Source organism: Vulpes vulpes, chromosome 2 (assembly GCF_048418805.1).
Source record: "Vulpes vulpes isolate BD-2025 chromosome 2, VulVul3, whole genome shotgun sequence".
Classification (NCBI taxonomy): domain Eukaryota; kingdom Metazoa; phylum Chordata; class Mammalia; order Carnivora; family Canidae; genus Vulpes; species Vulpes vulpes.
Genome location: NC_132781.1, coordinates 56,780,724 through 56,796,992, shown reverse-complemented (window position 1 = coordinate 56,796,992; position 16,269 = coordinate 56,780,724). Strand labels below are relative to the sequence as shown.

The 16,269-nt window shown below is 40.3% G+C and overlaps 1 protein-coding gene and 1 pseudogene across 12 annotated transcripts in view; one reads left to right on the top strand and one right to left on the bottom strand.

Annotated features, from left to right (window-relative positions):
- The window catches only part of MVB12B (multivesicular body subunit 12B), a 187,366-nt gene that overhangs the window by 27,322 nt on the left and 143,775 nt on the right, over nucleotides 1–16,269 (top strand). The gene's annotated exons all lie outside the window — the stretch shown is intronic.
- LOC112927888 (glyceraldehyde-3-phosphate dehydrogenase-like) lies at nucleotides 14,929–16,013 on the bottom strand (annotated as a pseudogene).

The window sequence follows — 16,269 nt, the reverse complement described above, 5'->3', positions numbered from 1 at the left end:
TGAAATGTCTCCAAATAGGGGAGGTGAGAGTAGAAGGCTCTATTATGTTTCCTGAAATAGGCAAACATCCAGGGGTTCTAGCATCCAGTTATATTAATTAGTTAGTTATTTGTAAAGTGTTGCTTAGTTTTAATAGCAGGTAAATTGTTAATAGTTTGGTCTCTACCCTTCCAATCCCTTTTCTGTGAATTTGCAAATATAGTTGATCTTTGAACAACATGGGTGTGAACTGTGCACATCCATGAATATGTGGATTTTTCAGCACATACACTGCAGTACACTAAAAGTATTTTCTCATCCTTAATGATTTTCTTAGTAACATTTTCTTTTCTCTAGCTTACTTTATTGCAGGAATACAGTATATGATACATACAACATATAAAATATGTGTAGATCAACCGGTGATTTATCAGTAAGGTTTCCAGTTAATAGCAGACTATTGGTAGTTAAGGGTTTTGGGAAGAGTTGAAAATTATATTGGATTTTCCACTGCACAGAGGGGTATATTGGTGCTCCTAACCCCCACAATGCTCAAGGATCAACTCTTTATAAAGAGAGAGGGTGTATTGCTTAGTAGTTCAAATCTTGGTTCTGGGGGTGCCTAGGTGGCTCAGTCAGTTAAGCATCTGCCTTCAGCTCAGGTCATTATCCCAGGGTCCTGGGATACAGTCCCACATCAGGCTCTCTGCTCAGCAGGGAGACTGCTTCTCCCTCTGCCTCTCCCCACTCTCCGCCTGCTTGTGCTTTCTCTCTCTCTCAAATAAATAAAATCTTAAAAAAAAAAAAAAATCTTGGTTCTGCCACTTATTAGCTGCATGACCTTGGTCAAGGTACTTTATCTCTCAGTGCCTTGGTTTCCTTGACTCTAAAGTGTGGATAAATCACTTTCCTCATAAAATTGTGTGTGGGGGGGATTAAGTGAGCTAATGTTCATAAACTGATTAAAATAGTAACTTTGCATTATTCTAAGCTATGTAGCTGTTAGTATATTAATATTTATACATAAGCTCTATATACATAATATTCCTTGGCTTTTCTCTTTTCCTTAACAGTATTTGTAGGAAATCATTCCATGTCCTAACCTATATTATATATCAAGCTCATTCTTTTTCATTGCTCTTTTTCTACTGTATAGTAATTTATTTTTAGCCAGTGCCCTGCAGATGAAAATTTATTTTTTTTTTGTTTTGTTCTTTGAAAAGCAAAGCTGTGATAAGTACATACATGCCTGGGCGTGGACTGATGAATCAAAGGATATGTACATTTTAAATTTTAGTAGTTAACTGCCAATAGCTTTTCAAAAATGTTTTACCAGTTTTTGTATACTCCCAGTGAATGACATATAGAAGTTTTATTTATCCTCATCCTTACTGTCACTCTTATGTCTTCTTATTTTTATTTTCCCAAACTAGGAGCTCACCATGTGACTGTATGTGCTGTTATTTATATTTAGGTTGAGCATCTTTCCTGTTGATTGGCCACTTCTTTTTTTTCCTATTAATTTCCTGTTTTCATAGTTGACTCATGTAGTTGGCTTATTCTTGCTGATTTGTAGGAGTCCCTCATTGATTCTGTTTATCAATTCTTTGCCTATTACATATGTCGCAGATATTTTTCTCTCAGACCATCATTGTCTTTTAGGTTTGTTCACAGTATCAAATTTAGTTGTTTGTTCATGTGGTCCATTTTTGGTTTTTATGTAAACACATATCAGGTTTTCAACACATGTCAGGTTTTCTTGTCCTAATGCTTTAAGAGATTTGTCTGGATGCTAAAACTCGTAGGTGAAAGTTTTATGAGAAACAGTACCTTTAAGTAGTCTCAAAGCATGGCTCACAAAATATTTATTAATTACAAAAGAACAAAAGTGAGGAAACCAAGCAGATATCATCTCAAGCAGGTGATCCAAGTTAACATTACCAGTAATGAGACAAACAGAACTCATGTGCCTCTTGATATGATACACTGTGAAAGACATAGCATATAAATAAAGATGGGAATGTATATGTGTTACATACATATATGTGAGAGAGATTGAGGAAGAGAGAGAAGAAACAAAGGTGAAATGTTAACATTTTAGGGAATCTGGGTGAAGGTTATATAGGAATTGCTTGTATTATGTTTGTAACATTCCTAAATCTTAAATTATTTCAAAACCTGGGTGGTTCAGTCAGTTGTCTGCCTTCAGCTCAGGTCATGATCATGGGGTCATGATCCACATGTCCTGGCTCAGCCTGGAGTCTGCTTCTCCTCCTGCCCCTCCTCCCGGCTTGTGTTCTGTCTCACATGCTCACTGTCTCTCTCTCTCAAATAAATAAAATCTTTAAAAAGAATAAAATAAGTTATTTCAAAACAAAGATAAAAAAATTAAAGAGCCACAAAAAAGCCTGCCTACCCCAGGATTATAGAAGTAGTATCCTATATTTTTGGCCAAAACTTCATGTTATTTTGTTTGTTGGGCATTTAGAGCATCCAGATTCTTGTTTTGGATTATAGTACAATATGGACTGTAAACATGTAACCACTTTTTGAGCACCATCTTCTACCTATCGGTTTGATGCACTGCTCTCGTCATAAACCAGACTCCTGCATATATACAGGTTTGTGTTCTAGACTGGTCGAAGGCTCATTTCCTATCCCAAATGATAGGGGAATTGAACAGCTTCTTTTCCCTTAGGGATAGGGCTCTCATGCAGAGTGGGGGACATGAAGCAAACAAACATAAGCCCCGTTGCTGCTGCCCTTCTGACTCCTACTGACTCCCAGCCAGCCCCCTGAGATGGGGGGCGTGGGAGAGGAGAAGGGAGAGAGCTGATCCTAGGGATCTGCAAGGAATGCCGGGTAAGCCTTGCCTTCAGGGCTGGGATGCGAGGCCCCTGTGCATTGCCAGCAGATACAACAGCGGCTACGTGACAGCAGGCCCAGGCCCAGGGGTTTTAAAAACCCTCCAATTAGGTCAGATTGTACCACTGACATCAAATCATGCCCTTAACATTCAACCTTAGCTTCTGTGAGTAAATCTAAAATTACTGTATTATGACCATGGTGCAGCATCTCACTGTTAATGTAAGGCCTCAGGCATCAGCTGATTTAGGAAGCAGTCTGGTGACCAGAGGTAGAAATCTTATTGCAGGGTGGCATTTGTTTGAGCCCCAAAGACAGGAATTTTCCAGGCTATTTCCAGGTTCTGTTCCTTACCATTTATTTATTTAACCTACTCTTCCACAACAACGCACTGTTTCTATCTTTGTAGTATGTGTGGTTTTTTCGAAGTTAGTAATTGATTTTCTAAAAACTGAGGTGAATAAAATCACTGAGTTTCACAAGTGAACAATTAAGTGACATTTAGTACACTCACAAAGTTGTGCAGCCATTACCTCATTCTAGTTCCAGAGCATTTCCATGACCCCAAAAGGAAACCCAGCTCTCATCAAGAAGTTGCTGGCTGTTCTCCCCAGCCCCTGCCAACCACCAGTCTGGGTTCTGTTTCTGTGGATTTACCTGTTCTGGATATTTTGTATAAATAGAATCATTTACTCTACGACCTTTTTTGTCTGGCTTCTTTCACTCAGCATGATGTTTTCAAGATTTCACAGCATGCTTTGATATCTGATAGATCCATTTCCTTCCTTTGTGCTCTTTTTTCAAAAAAGTTTTGGTTGTTACCACATCTTATCTTTTCTAAAGAACTTGAAAATCACCTTGTCAAATTCCACAAAATACTATGTTTTGATTCTCAGTACAATTGCACTGAGTTATTAATAAGCTGATTTGAGGGGAATCACCATGTTTACAATATTGAGTTTTCCCATCTAGGAACATGGTATGCATTTCTATGTATTTAGGTCTTATTTTATGTCCTAATGTGAAGTTTTAAGTGTTCTTTATACGTCTTGTCATTTCCCCATGTGCCTTTTTGTTTATTGTGCATAGGTTCCTTTTTTATATAGCTTTATTGAGGCACACTTGACCTATAATATACTGCATATATGTGAAGTATTCAGTTTGATGAGTCTTGACATGTAAATGTCTACACCTTTGAAACCACCACAGTCAACATGATGAGTGTGTCCATTACCCCCAGAAATTTTCTCATGCCCTTTAGTAACATATCCCTCACCATCCCAGCCCCATTCCTAGAAAGCCATTGGTCTACTTTTATTTTTCTTTTTTAAGATTTTATTTCTTCATTTATTTGAGAGAGAGAGAGAGAGAGAGAGCACAGGTGGGAGGGGCAGAGGACAAGGGAGAGAGAATCTCAAGCAGACTCCAAGCTGAGTGTGGAGCCTGACTCAGGGCTTGATCCCAGGACCCTGAGATCATGACCTGAGCCCAAATCAAGAGTCAGATGTTTAACTGGCTAAACCACACAGGCACCCCACCACTGGTCTACTTTCTCTCACTATAGACTAGGTTGTGGTTTTTCTTTTTTTAATTTTACATAAATCTTTTTTTTTTTTTTTTTGGTCTGGCTTTCTTTTCTCAGAATAATTATTTCAAGATTAATCCATACTGTTGACTGTAACAAGAGATTTTGTGTGATTGTTTAATGAGTAGTAATGTATTCAACCTCATTGAATACTTCTAGATAATTTACTTGATGATTATTTGGTTTGTTTCCAGTTTGGGCTGTTAATAATAAAGCTGCTATGAATGTTTGATACAAGTCTTTGTGTGAACATATGCTTTCATTTCTCTTGGGTAAACATGTAGGAGTGGACACCGGATTGAATGGTAGATATACGTTTACGTGTTTACATCAATCATTGCATATTCCTACCAGCAGGACCTTAGAGTTCTAGTTGTTCTGTACCTTTGTCAGTACTTGATTTGCTCAGTCTTTTGAATTTTAGCCATTCCAGTAGGTGTGCAGGGGCATTTGATTATAGTTTTAACTTGGATTTCTCTGGTAACTAATGTTTTTGAGTATCTTATCTTGTGCTTTTTTGTTGTTGTTGTTACCATTAGTATATATCTTCATTGGTGAAGTGTCTGTTGAGGTTTTTGCCCATTTTTTTTTTTAAAGATTTTATCGATTTATTTGAGAGAGAGAGAGAGAGAGATTGAGAGGCAGAGACACAGGCAGAGGGAGAAGCAGGCTCCATGCAGGGGGCCCGACATGGGACTCGATCCTGGCTCTCCAGGATCAGACCCTGGGCTGAAGGCAGCGCTAAACTGCTGAGCCACCTGGGCTGCCCTTTTGCCCATTTTTAGTGGGTTGTTTGTCTTACTACTCAGTTTGAAGAGTTTTTTTTAGATTTATTTATTTATTTATTTATTTATTTATTTATTTATTTATGGATTTTATTTATTTATTCATGAGAGAGACACACAGAGAAAAAGAGGCACAGACACAGGCAGAAGCAGGCTTCATGCAGGAAACCCGATGTGGGACCTGATCCTAGGTCTCCAGGATCACACCCTGGGCTGAACGCGGCACTAAATCGCTGAGCTGATTTATTAATGCTGCCCAGATTTATTTACTTTAGAAAGAGAGAGAGAGCTGGGGGAGGGTCAGGGAAAGAGGTAGAGAGAGTCTGATGCAGACTCTGTGCTGAGTGCAAAGCTTGATGTGGGCCCTGATCTCAAAACCCTTGGTTTCATGACTGAAACCAAGAGTTGAACACTTAACAGACTGTGTGCCACCCAGGTACCCCTAAAGAGTTCTTTGTATATTTTATATACAAGTCCTCTGTTGGATATATGTTTTACAAATATTTTCTCCCAGTTTGTAGCTTGCCTTTTGTTATCTTAACAGTATATTTGAAAAGGTGATGTCTGATGAAGCCAAGCTTATTAATTTTTTATTTTATAGCTGGTGCTTTTGATGTAACATTTAAGAAATCTTTGCCAAACTAAAGGTCAAGATTTTTCTCTATACTCTTTTCTGGTAATTTTATATTTTTAGCTCTTACATTTAGATCAAACTTATTTGAGATTAATTTTTATATATGGTATGATGTAAGGATCAAGGATCACCTTTACATATAGCTGTCAAATTATTCTAACATCTTTTCTTTAAAAGATTATCCTTTCTTCATTGAATTGCTTTGGCTCCTTTGTCAAATATCAAATGATCATATATGTATAGGTATTTTGCTAGACTCTGTATTCTATTCCATTGATCTTTATGTCTGTCTGCATGCTAAAACTGCACCCTTTGATTACCTTAGCTTTATATTAATTCTTAAAATACATCAATTCTCTAACTTTATTCTTTTCCAGCTATTTTAAGTTATTCTAGATCCTTTGAATTTTAATGTAAATTTTAGAACCAGCAGATCAGTTTCTGTAGAAAAGGCCTGGTAGGATTTTTGATTGGAATTGTATTAAATGTATGGACCCATTTGCATAAAATGAACATCTTAACAATATTGAACCTTCAGATTTATTAAGCTAATATATCTCTTCATTTATTTAAGTCTTCTTTAGTTTCTCAGTCCTTTTTAGTTTTCAATGTACAAGTCATACAGATCTTTTGCCAAATTTATCCTTTAATAATTTCATACTTTTGATGCTATTGTAAATGGCATTTATTTTCATTTTAATTCCACTTTAGTTAATAGAAATAAAATTGATTTTTGTATATCAACCTGGTATTCTGCAACTTTGATTAGTTCTGGTAGGTTTTTGAATATTCCTCACAACTTTTCTACATAAACAGTCATGTTGTCTGTGAAGAAAAGCAATTTTACTTCCTCCTGTCCAATCAGTATGTCTTTTTATTTGCTTATTTATTTCTGCCTTACTGAACTGGCCAGAATTTCCAGTACACAACTGAACCGACATGGTGAAGGCAGACATGGTTACCTCCTTCCGGATCTCAGGAGAGTAGCATTTAGCGTCTCATCACTCAACTATAGTGTTAGCTGTTGACTTTTTGTAGATACTATTTGTAGGCTTAGGAAGTAGCCCTCCAGAAAGTTGTTACCATACATGGATGTTGAATTTTATCAAATGCTTTATCTATATATGTTGAGATGATCATATCATTTTTCCCTTTTTAAATCTTTTAATGTGATGAAATATACTGATTAATTTTTGGATGTTAAACCAAACTTGCATTTTTTGGAATAAACCTCACATGGACATAATATGTTGTCCTTTTAATATATTGTTAGATTCAATTTCCTGAATTGTGTTAGAACATGAGAAATATTGGTTGGTCTATAGTTTTCTTTTCTTAGAATGTCTTTGTCTGGTTTTGGTATTAGGGTAATGCTAGTGTCATATAATAAGTTAAGAAATGTTCCTTCCTCATATATTTTCTGGAATATTTAATGTAGGATTGGTATTATTTCTTCTTTAAGTGTTTATAGAATTTAGCAGTGAAGCTATCTGAGCTTGGTCAGGAGAAGGTTTTATAAGTTTAAGTTTTTAAATAGATATTACTGCTATTTAAGTTATCTATTCTTGAATGAGCTTTGGTAATTTATGTGAAGAAATTTTTCCATTTAACTTAGATTTCCTGATGCCTAGCCATAAAATGGTTCAAGATCCAGTTTTTGGTTTTATTGATTTTCTCTATTATTTTTCTTTTTATTGTTTTCTCTTTATTATTTTCTTTCTTATGCTTACTTTGGATTTAGTGTTCAATTTTTTTAAGGTGAAAGTTATAGTCATTGATTTGAGACCTTTCATCATTTCTAATATAAGAATTTTAGTGCTATGAATTTCCCTCTAAATTCTCCATTAGCTACATCCCTCAAATTTTGATATTTTGTATTAAGTTTTAATTCTGTTCACGATATTGTCTAATTTACCTTTTGGTTTCTTTTTTGAACCATAGGTTATTTAGATATGTGTCACCTTGCTTCCATGTGTTTGTGAATTCTCTAGCTATATTTCTGTTATTGGTATCTTACTTAATTCTAAGTAATTAGAGAACAAACTCATTTTTTTGGCCTGGAACAGGAGTTGGCAAACTTTTTCTGTAAGTTTCATGGACCAAATATGGTCTCTATCATATATTTATTTATTTATTTTTTTAGCCCTTAAAAATGTAGAACCATTTGTAATTCATAGACTGTACACAAATAGGCTACTGGCTGGATTTGGGGCTGTAGTTCATCAACCCCAGTCAGGACTACAGTCTTGGTAAATGTTCCATGTTTACTTGAGAAGAATGTATATTCTGCTGTTGTTGCAGTTAGAAATTTTGGGGAATTATTCATATAGTTCTTCTTTACCTCTCCCTTTTCTGGGGGTTCTAATTACACATATATTGGACTACTTGGTATTGTCCCAAAGCTCAAGTAGCTGGACAAACACATGGAAGAGTATAACAAAAATAAGATCAGAAATTAGAAGTAAAAGGAGGGAGAGAATTGTTGAGAATTGATTCTTTATAAAACACATAATAAATAAACTTATGGCAAATAAAGTGGTAAACAGAAATAAAAATAAGCGGAATTTAGATTGAGAAAAGGAAAGCAAGAGTATAAAGAGATTTGAAAATTATAAGAGAATGTGGTGCATAGATGTTATATGCAGCTTTATGTGACTAAAATTGAAAATCTCGATGAAGTAGATCATTTCTGCTGTGTTTTAAGAAGAAATCCTATAAAAAGTGTGTGTTGAAGGAAGAAATAAGAAAAGTCATTAGAGAATTATTTCTAACAAAAGTACCAGGCCCAGTTGTTTAAGGTAGCATTCCCTAAAATTGTCAAGAAACAAGTAATTCCAACATCCTGAAAACTATCTTAAAGCTATAAAATAGCAAGGGAACCTTTTCAGGTTGTTTATAGAGCTAATTTAATTGATAGCTGATACTGCTTTTGTGCATGGTACTGTTTTTTTTCCTATCATTTTATTTAAATGATTATTAGGTTTGGTTTGCATATTTTGTATAAAGGAAAACTAGCTTTTAAAAAATACATTTATCTATGTCCAACAACCTCATTGAATTCTTTTGTTTCTGATTTCCTCTTCTGTCCCTTGGCCGTTCCCTTACCCTTTAGGACACAGATGACAAGTTTGTACAGTTTATGCAGTAAAAAGTTACAAGATTGCAAATTCCACGGTGTGTGTGGAGCAGAGCACGTGAGGGGGGCAGAGTTTAAAGGAGGGATTGGCCTGCAGACTAAGCAGATACCTACTAAGTGCATCTCCTCTGTCCTTTGCTAAGGCCTATCGAATTGTCTCTCACAAGTCTCCCTAGCTCGATTCTAACCTCCAGTCTTCCCTACGTGATTGCCGATAGAAGCTTTTTAAAAGATCAGATTACATTCCTGCTCAGAATTGTTCTCAGATCCCTGGGTGGCTCAGCGGTTTGGCGCCTGCCTTTGGCCCAGGGCGCAATCCTGGATCGAGTCCCACGACGGGCTCACTGGGCTCACTCCCGGCATGGAGCCTGCTTCTCTCTCCTCCTGTGTGTCTCTGCCTCTCTTTCTCTATCATAAATAAATAAAATAAATAAATCTTTAAAAAAATAAAAAAAATAATAAAAAAAAAGAATTGTTTTCCAGCAATCTGTGTCTAGATTCAGAGGCAAATTCATTGTTTTACTTAAATACCCAGGAACTAGTGCAGAGTAGGTGTTCATCCAATGGATGGACTTCACTGGAATCTAAGACCTTTTTTGATTTGTCCCTTCGTTACCTTTCCAGTGCCCCTGTTATCCCCTTCAGCTCTGTGTAGCTCTTCAGATGGGCTGTTTCCATTCTCACCTGTGTGCTCTTGGGTGTGCATGGCATTCCTTTTCTAGGGGAATTATGTTCCGGCTCTTTGTGTTTTGGTAGCGCCTTTACTTTCCTCTCTTGCAGCTCCTACCACTCTAATTGCACAGGTCTACTACCACCCCAACCCTGCCTGGTCTGGCCCCTGGAGGCTGTAGAATGATGTCTTTCATGTGGCTGTACCCAAGAACCCCCCATAAAGTGCCTGAGTGTATACATACTCCATCAGGCGTGCAAAGAATAGTTATTGAATTGAATTACCTGGCTCCTTTGTTCTGCCTTTCTGTGCTGCGATATTGGATGCCAACATCCAGCTACATTATGTTTGTGTTAAACATGAATTGAAATGCAATTACAGCTGGCAGTGTGGTTTGAGAACCGAGTAACAGAGTAAATAAGAAGGGTGACTTAGTCACAAGTGCCAGTTCATCTCCTCTGCTTTCCTGCCTCCTGTCACGGAGTATGACACACGAGTGGTGTGAGTTCAAGTGTCCTCCCCTATGCTCCATTGCTTTAACTCTCCCCATCCTCCTGGTCTTGTCTGGTCTCTTCCAAGGGCCCCTTGGAAGACACCAGACTGTCCAGAAGCCCAGGGCCAGGCCTTGCAGTTAGAGGTGGTTGGCTCCAGCAGGAGGCTGTCCTGCCAGCTGCCGGTGGTCTCTGCTGAGAGCCAGGGCAGGGGAGCCTGGGCTAGTGTGCAGGCCAGCCTCCTCCCTCAAGGTCTAGGGAAGCCATGCGGAGCCCAAGGTTGCTAGTGTGTGCTGTTTTCTTTACCATATCCTGCGAGAGCCCTAGCTAAAGCAAAAACAGTGCCATTTATAAAAGACCTTGCCTGCTTATCTTAGACCTATTTTGTTTTTTGTGGCTTTATTGAATTGTACTCAGAAATTGTGTCTTGTAGGGATGCCTGGGTGGCTCAGCGGTTAAACGCCTGCCTTCAGCCCACAGGGCATGATCCTGGAGTCCCAGGATCGAGTCCCACATCAGGCTCCCTGCATGGAGCCTGCTTCTCTCTCTGCCTGTGTCTCTGCCTCTCTCTCTGTGTCTCTCATAAATAAATAAATAAAATCTTAAAAAAAGAAATTGTGTCTTGTAACTGGACCTTCCTTGATGTCAGTTCAATTGGTTGAATAGAGAAACTTCTTTCTTGTTTTTAAGAAGGCACTTAGATGTCTTGGAGTCTCAAGGTCCAGAATCTTTCTGGACCTATGCAGTTGCTTGTTAATGAGTATTTTTATGGCTTCCCTAAGTCGACTGACTTGTAAGCCCTTTATGTAAGGGCTTCCTTTATAGGAGCCCATTCAGCTGGATTCAGAGGTTTTCTGAAACTTTAGAGATGGAGCAGAAGAGGATGGGAAGCGTTCACTGACTGGCATATACTAATTGAGTCCTCACCAATTGTAGGTCGTGTGCTGGGTACTGGGAATTGTGCATGTCAGATGTGGTCCCTGTCTGCATGCAATTTAGAGACCCAGGCAGAAGGGAAGAGATGTGCATCCTCGGGTAGCTGCCTCCTTCCCAAGAGTAATCCTCCCAGGGGAGTTCTCATTTCGTCGTCTTGCCTGGGTTCTTGCTTGAATATTCCTCTCCTCTTTCTTTCCTCTCCCCCTTTCCTTTCCACACAGACATACTGCTGTCTCCTCTGCTCCTAGAAACAGGTGCACCACCCCCCCATTGCCTCCCTTTGCCTTACCAGCCCCTCTGGCTGCTGTCTTAATAGTCCTCACCTGCCCCCGCCCCCACCCGGTTGTTTCTGCTTGCCTCTCTTCTATCATTATCTCCACTCATCCCTTGCTTCCGAATTGTCTAATTCGATGGCTTTTTCCTAATTCTTATTCTTGATCTTGTCTCAACTTTGGATGCTGTTGGCCAGTTCCTTTCTTCTTGAAGATACCCATTTTCTAAATGCAGAACTAGCACAAGCTCCCTGTAGATGATTTGAAAGATAGAAAACACAAGGAAGAAAAGAAGTGGCTCATAATTCTACCACTCAGAGAAACAGTGCTGGTAACATTTTGGCCTGTATCCTTTAGTTTTTTTCCTGTGTGGGCAGGCAGGTGTTTCAGCAATAATAGGATTCTGTTGCATATTCTTTTTCTACTGTCTATAATATATACTATGCTTATTATTACATTGTATGTTTTTTTCTATTGCACTATTAGGTCATCAAATATTCGTCCATAGCCCTTCTTTCTTGGAGCTCTCTTATCCCTGAAATGTGATTTCTCCTGCCTTGTCCTTTGATTTCCTCTTCCTGTGTTGCCTCTCCTGCAACCATGACATCCCCCGGTTGCATCACAGCCTCCTTCTCAGTGTGTTCTCCTCCAGCCTGGGTCCCAACCACCTCAGGCTGGGCCGCATCCTCACACAAACAGCCCGTACTCAGACACACGTTTCCTTATGCCTGCCACACTAGTCCACGTATGACGGTTGTAACACTGACATCAAAGTGAACAGTCCTCTGTTTCCTTCCTACCGCTCACCCAGCCCCCGGACCCACAACCGCCCCTGCTCCCAACTGTTTCTACCAAGCAGAGGCCAGACTGTTCCTGGGTGCCACCTCCCCTCTCGCTGCCCCCTGCTGTCAGGGTCTTGGGATTTTCCCCGGGCGTCATCTTTCACACCATCCTTTTCTGTTTCTTTTTCTTTTTAAGATTTTATTTATTTATTCATGAGAGAGACAGAGAGAAGCAGAGACACAGGCAGAGGGAGAAGCAGGCTCCATGCAGGGAGCCCGAGGTGGGACTCGATCCTGGATCCCGGATCAAGTTGGACACAACCGCTGAGCCACCCAGGCATCCCTCCTTTTCTGTTTCTATTGTTACCAAGGCCTGCCCTCACTATTCATGTTCTGGGTGGCCTCTTCCAAGAAGACTCTGATCCCTTTTTTCTCAGCTCCAGGGTTTTCTCTTTGAAGCATCAGGCAGAGTCCTAACTCCTGTACCTACTCTGCTCCCCCAGGTTCTGGCTCCTCCTACCTCCGTTCCTCGTGGCATCCCACCTGAAGCTGCCTTTGCTCTGTTCCTTCCATTTTCTATCTCATCCCCCGTCCCTGCACCCTGAAGTACTTTCTTGTTCTTCTGAACACTTATCTCTATTCTATTACTAAGGTAACTCTCCTTGCACTTCCGGTAACTCCAAGTGTCCCCACTAGGTCTGCACTTCCTGTAGCTCCAAGTAGCCCCACCAGGTGTGCACTTCTGGTAACGCCGAGTATCCCTGCTAGGTCTGTCCCTGTGCTAGTTGTTTCCATAGACAGTGTTTATTTCACACAATGACCCTGTGGAGTTACAGTTATAATCTTATTTTACAATAGGAAAACAAAGCTTCAGAGAGCTTGGGGGCTTTTCTTGAGCTCACACAACATGTGTGGATGAGCAGAGATCACACCCAGGTCTCCTGCGTGCACACACTGCACCTTCACTGCTGATTCCACTCGTCTGTTGGCCCTCCTCTGAGGAAGAGACCATGTTTTACTCATATTTGTCTATGCTGAAGAGCATGGTGTATTGCCTTGTGAATCTAAGCACTTAGTAAATACTTGCTGAAAGAAAAGTAAAGACTTGTCGCCAGAAGAGATGAATTGCACATGGCAGGTAAAGGTCTCTGTTTAAGGTCAGGTCAGCCTGCATACCTGGGTGTGGGAAGGAGTGTTTCTGCTACATAAACATCAATATTTACCACTGATAAGGGATTACTGTGTTCCAGCTGATGGGTAAAGCACTTGGTTTGCATTCTCTTTTAATGATTACTACATCTGTATGAGGTTAAATCTACTGTTTCCATTTGCTGAGGCTCAGAGAAATTGAGGAACTCAGCCAAGGTCACACAGCTACCAAGTGGTGAAGCTAAGATTTGAACCCACATCTCTCTGTGCAGTATCAAAGCCCGTGTTCTAAAATACTGCCTTCTTCTGCTTTCCTGGCCCAGGAGAGTAAGGACTGGGTGGTGTGAAGCATAAGTTGTTATCCCAGAGTCCTGCCAGAAAAGAACTTTGAAATACTTTGCCATGGTTAGCAGAGACAGAGAGGATGGTCTTCAGGAATAACCTTGTGAGCGTCTCTTCTTTTCTTCTCTCTTATAAACTTTGTTCAGCAGATGCATCCTCCATAATAATTCTCTCTTACTCATCAGATCCTGTAGTAGAGAGGGGATTAGTGAACCCTTTTTTTATTTTTTTTTATTTTTTATTTTTTTTTTTTTTAATTTTTATTTATTTATGATAGGCACACAGTGTGAGAGAGAGAGAGAGGCAGAGACACAGGCAGAGGGAGAAGCAGGCTCCATGCACCGGGAGCCTGACGTGGGATTCGATCCCGGGTCTCCAGGATCGCGCCCTGGGCCAAAGGCAGGCGCCAAACCGCTGCGCCACCCAGGGATCCCTGAACCCTTTTTTTAAATTAAAAATATCTTCATGATATTTAAAAAATTATAAAGGCTCATTTCAGAAAATCCAAATCATATAGAATTATATGAACTGAAGAGTGAAAATATTACTACCTTTCCTTTCTTCTAATCCTATGCATATTATTAACAGTTTGGAAGTATCCTTCTAGACTTTTTTCTTTTTGCAAAAAAAAATTTATTTATTTTTAATTAAATAAAGGATACAAGAATCTTATTTTAAAAAATCAAATAATACAGCCAAGGCTCAAGTAATTCTCTACCACACCCCTAATATCTATTAGCCACTGTCCTCAGTTTGCTCATTTTCTTCCTTTTGCTTCAGCACTTACGTGTTTAAATGACTTACAGAACAATGTCATTATAACTTGACTTTTTAATATAAATTAGATCATGCAGTAAGCTCTTACTTCGTTATTCCCAAACAATGCACATGCTGGTCAGATCTTTCTAGGTTAGTGTGTATAGGACTAACACGTTCTCGTTCCCTGGTATGTGATGTCCGTGTGGCATCCGCAGCATGCTGAATGTGCTACGGGAGCATTCTCCTGATGCTCAGTGTATGATTTTCTTATGGTTTTTCACTGGACAGAACTGCAGAGCATACCCTCTTGTTTGGGTTGCCAGATTTAGCAAATAAGAATAAGATGCCCAATTAAATATGAAAATCTTTAAAATACTTTTTTTCTTTCTTTCTTTCTTTCTTTCTTTCTTTCTTTCTTTCTTTCTTTCTTTCTTTCTTTCGGTACAGTATGCTTTATTGATGGTACATGACAAGGTAGGGCTCCCCAAGCCCCTCCCCTTCCTCAGGGTCTGGGATGTAAATTGGAGGTCAGGAAATTCTCAGTGTGTTGGGGAATTAAGTTGGGGCAGGGACTCCCCAGCAGCTGAGGGCCTCTCTCTCCCTCTTATTCTTGCTGGGGCTGGTGGTCCAGGAGGCTCTTACTCCTTGGGGGCATGTGGACCATGAGCTCCACCACCTGGTTGCTATAGCTGAATTCATTGTCATACCAGGAAATGAGTTTGATGAAGTGGTCATTGAGGGCAATGCCAGCCCCGGCATCGAAGGTGGAAGAGTGGGTGTCACTGTTGAAGTCACAGGAGACAACCTGGTCCTCAGTGTAGCCCAGGATGCCCTTGAGGGGGCCGTCTGATGCCTGCTTCACCACCTTCTTGATGTCATCATATTTGATAGCTTTCTCCAGGTGGCAGGTCAGATCCACAACTGACACGTTGGGGGTGGGGACACGGAAGGCCATGCCAGTGAGCTTCCTGTTCAGTTCAGGGATGACCTTGCCCACAGCCTTGGTGGCGCCAGTGAAAGCGGGGATGATGTTCTGGCAGTCCCTCGGCCGTGATGCCATAGCTTCCCAGAGGGGCCGTCCACGGTCTTCTGGGTGGCAGTGATGTCATGGACGGGGGTCATGAGGCCCTCCACGATGCCGAAGTGGTCGTGGATGACTTTGCAGTTGGTGCTGCAGGAGGCATTGCTGACAATCTTGAGGGAGTTGTCATACTTCTCGTGGTTCACACCCATCACAAACATGGGGGCTTCAGCAGAAGGAGCAGAGATGATAACCCTCTCGGCCCTCCCCTTCAAGTGAGCCCCAGCCTTCTCCATGGTGGTGAAGACCCCAGTGTACTCCACAACATACTCAGCACCAGCATCAATCACCCCATTTGATGTTGGCGGGATCTTGCTCCTGGAAGATGGAGATGGACTTCCTCTTGATGACAAGTTTCCCGTTCTCAGCCTTTACTGTGCCGTGAAATTTGCCGTGGGTAGAATCATACTGGAACATGTACACCACGTAGTTGAGGTCAATGAAGGGGTCATTGATTGCGACAATATCCACTTTGCCAGAGTTAAAAGCAGTCCTGGTGACCAGGCGCCCAATACAGCCAAATGCCATTCACTCCGACCTTCACCATCGTGTCTTGGAGATGTGGCTGGCACTGCACTAGAAGATGAGGCTGTCTGTCGAGCAGGGAGGAGCAGAGAGCTGAAAATTCTTTAAATTTGAAAAAACTATTCACTGTTTCCTCTGCAATTCAAATTTAATCAGGTGTCTGTGTTTTTTTCTCTGGCAACTCTCTTCCTTGTGTACATTTACAAGTGTTTGAAGGCCCCACTCTTTTTCTTTTTCTTTTTCTTTTTAATATTTTTTTAAATTTTATTTATTTTTTC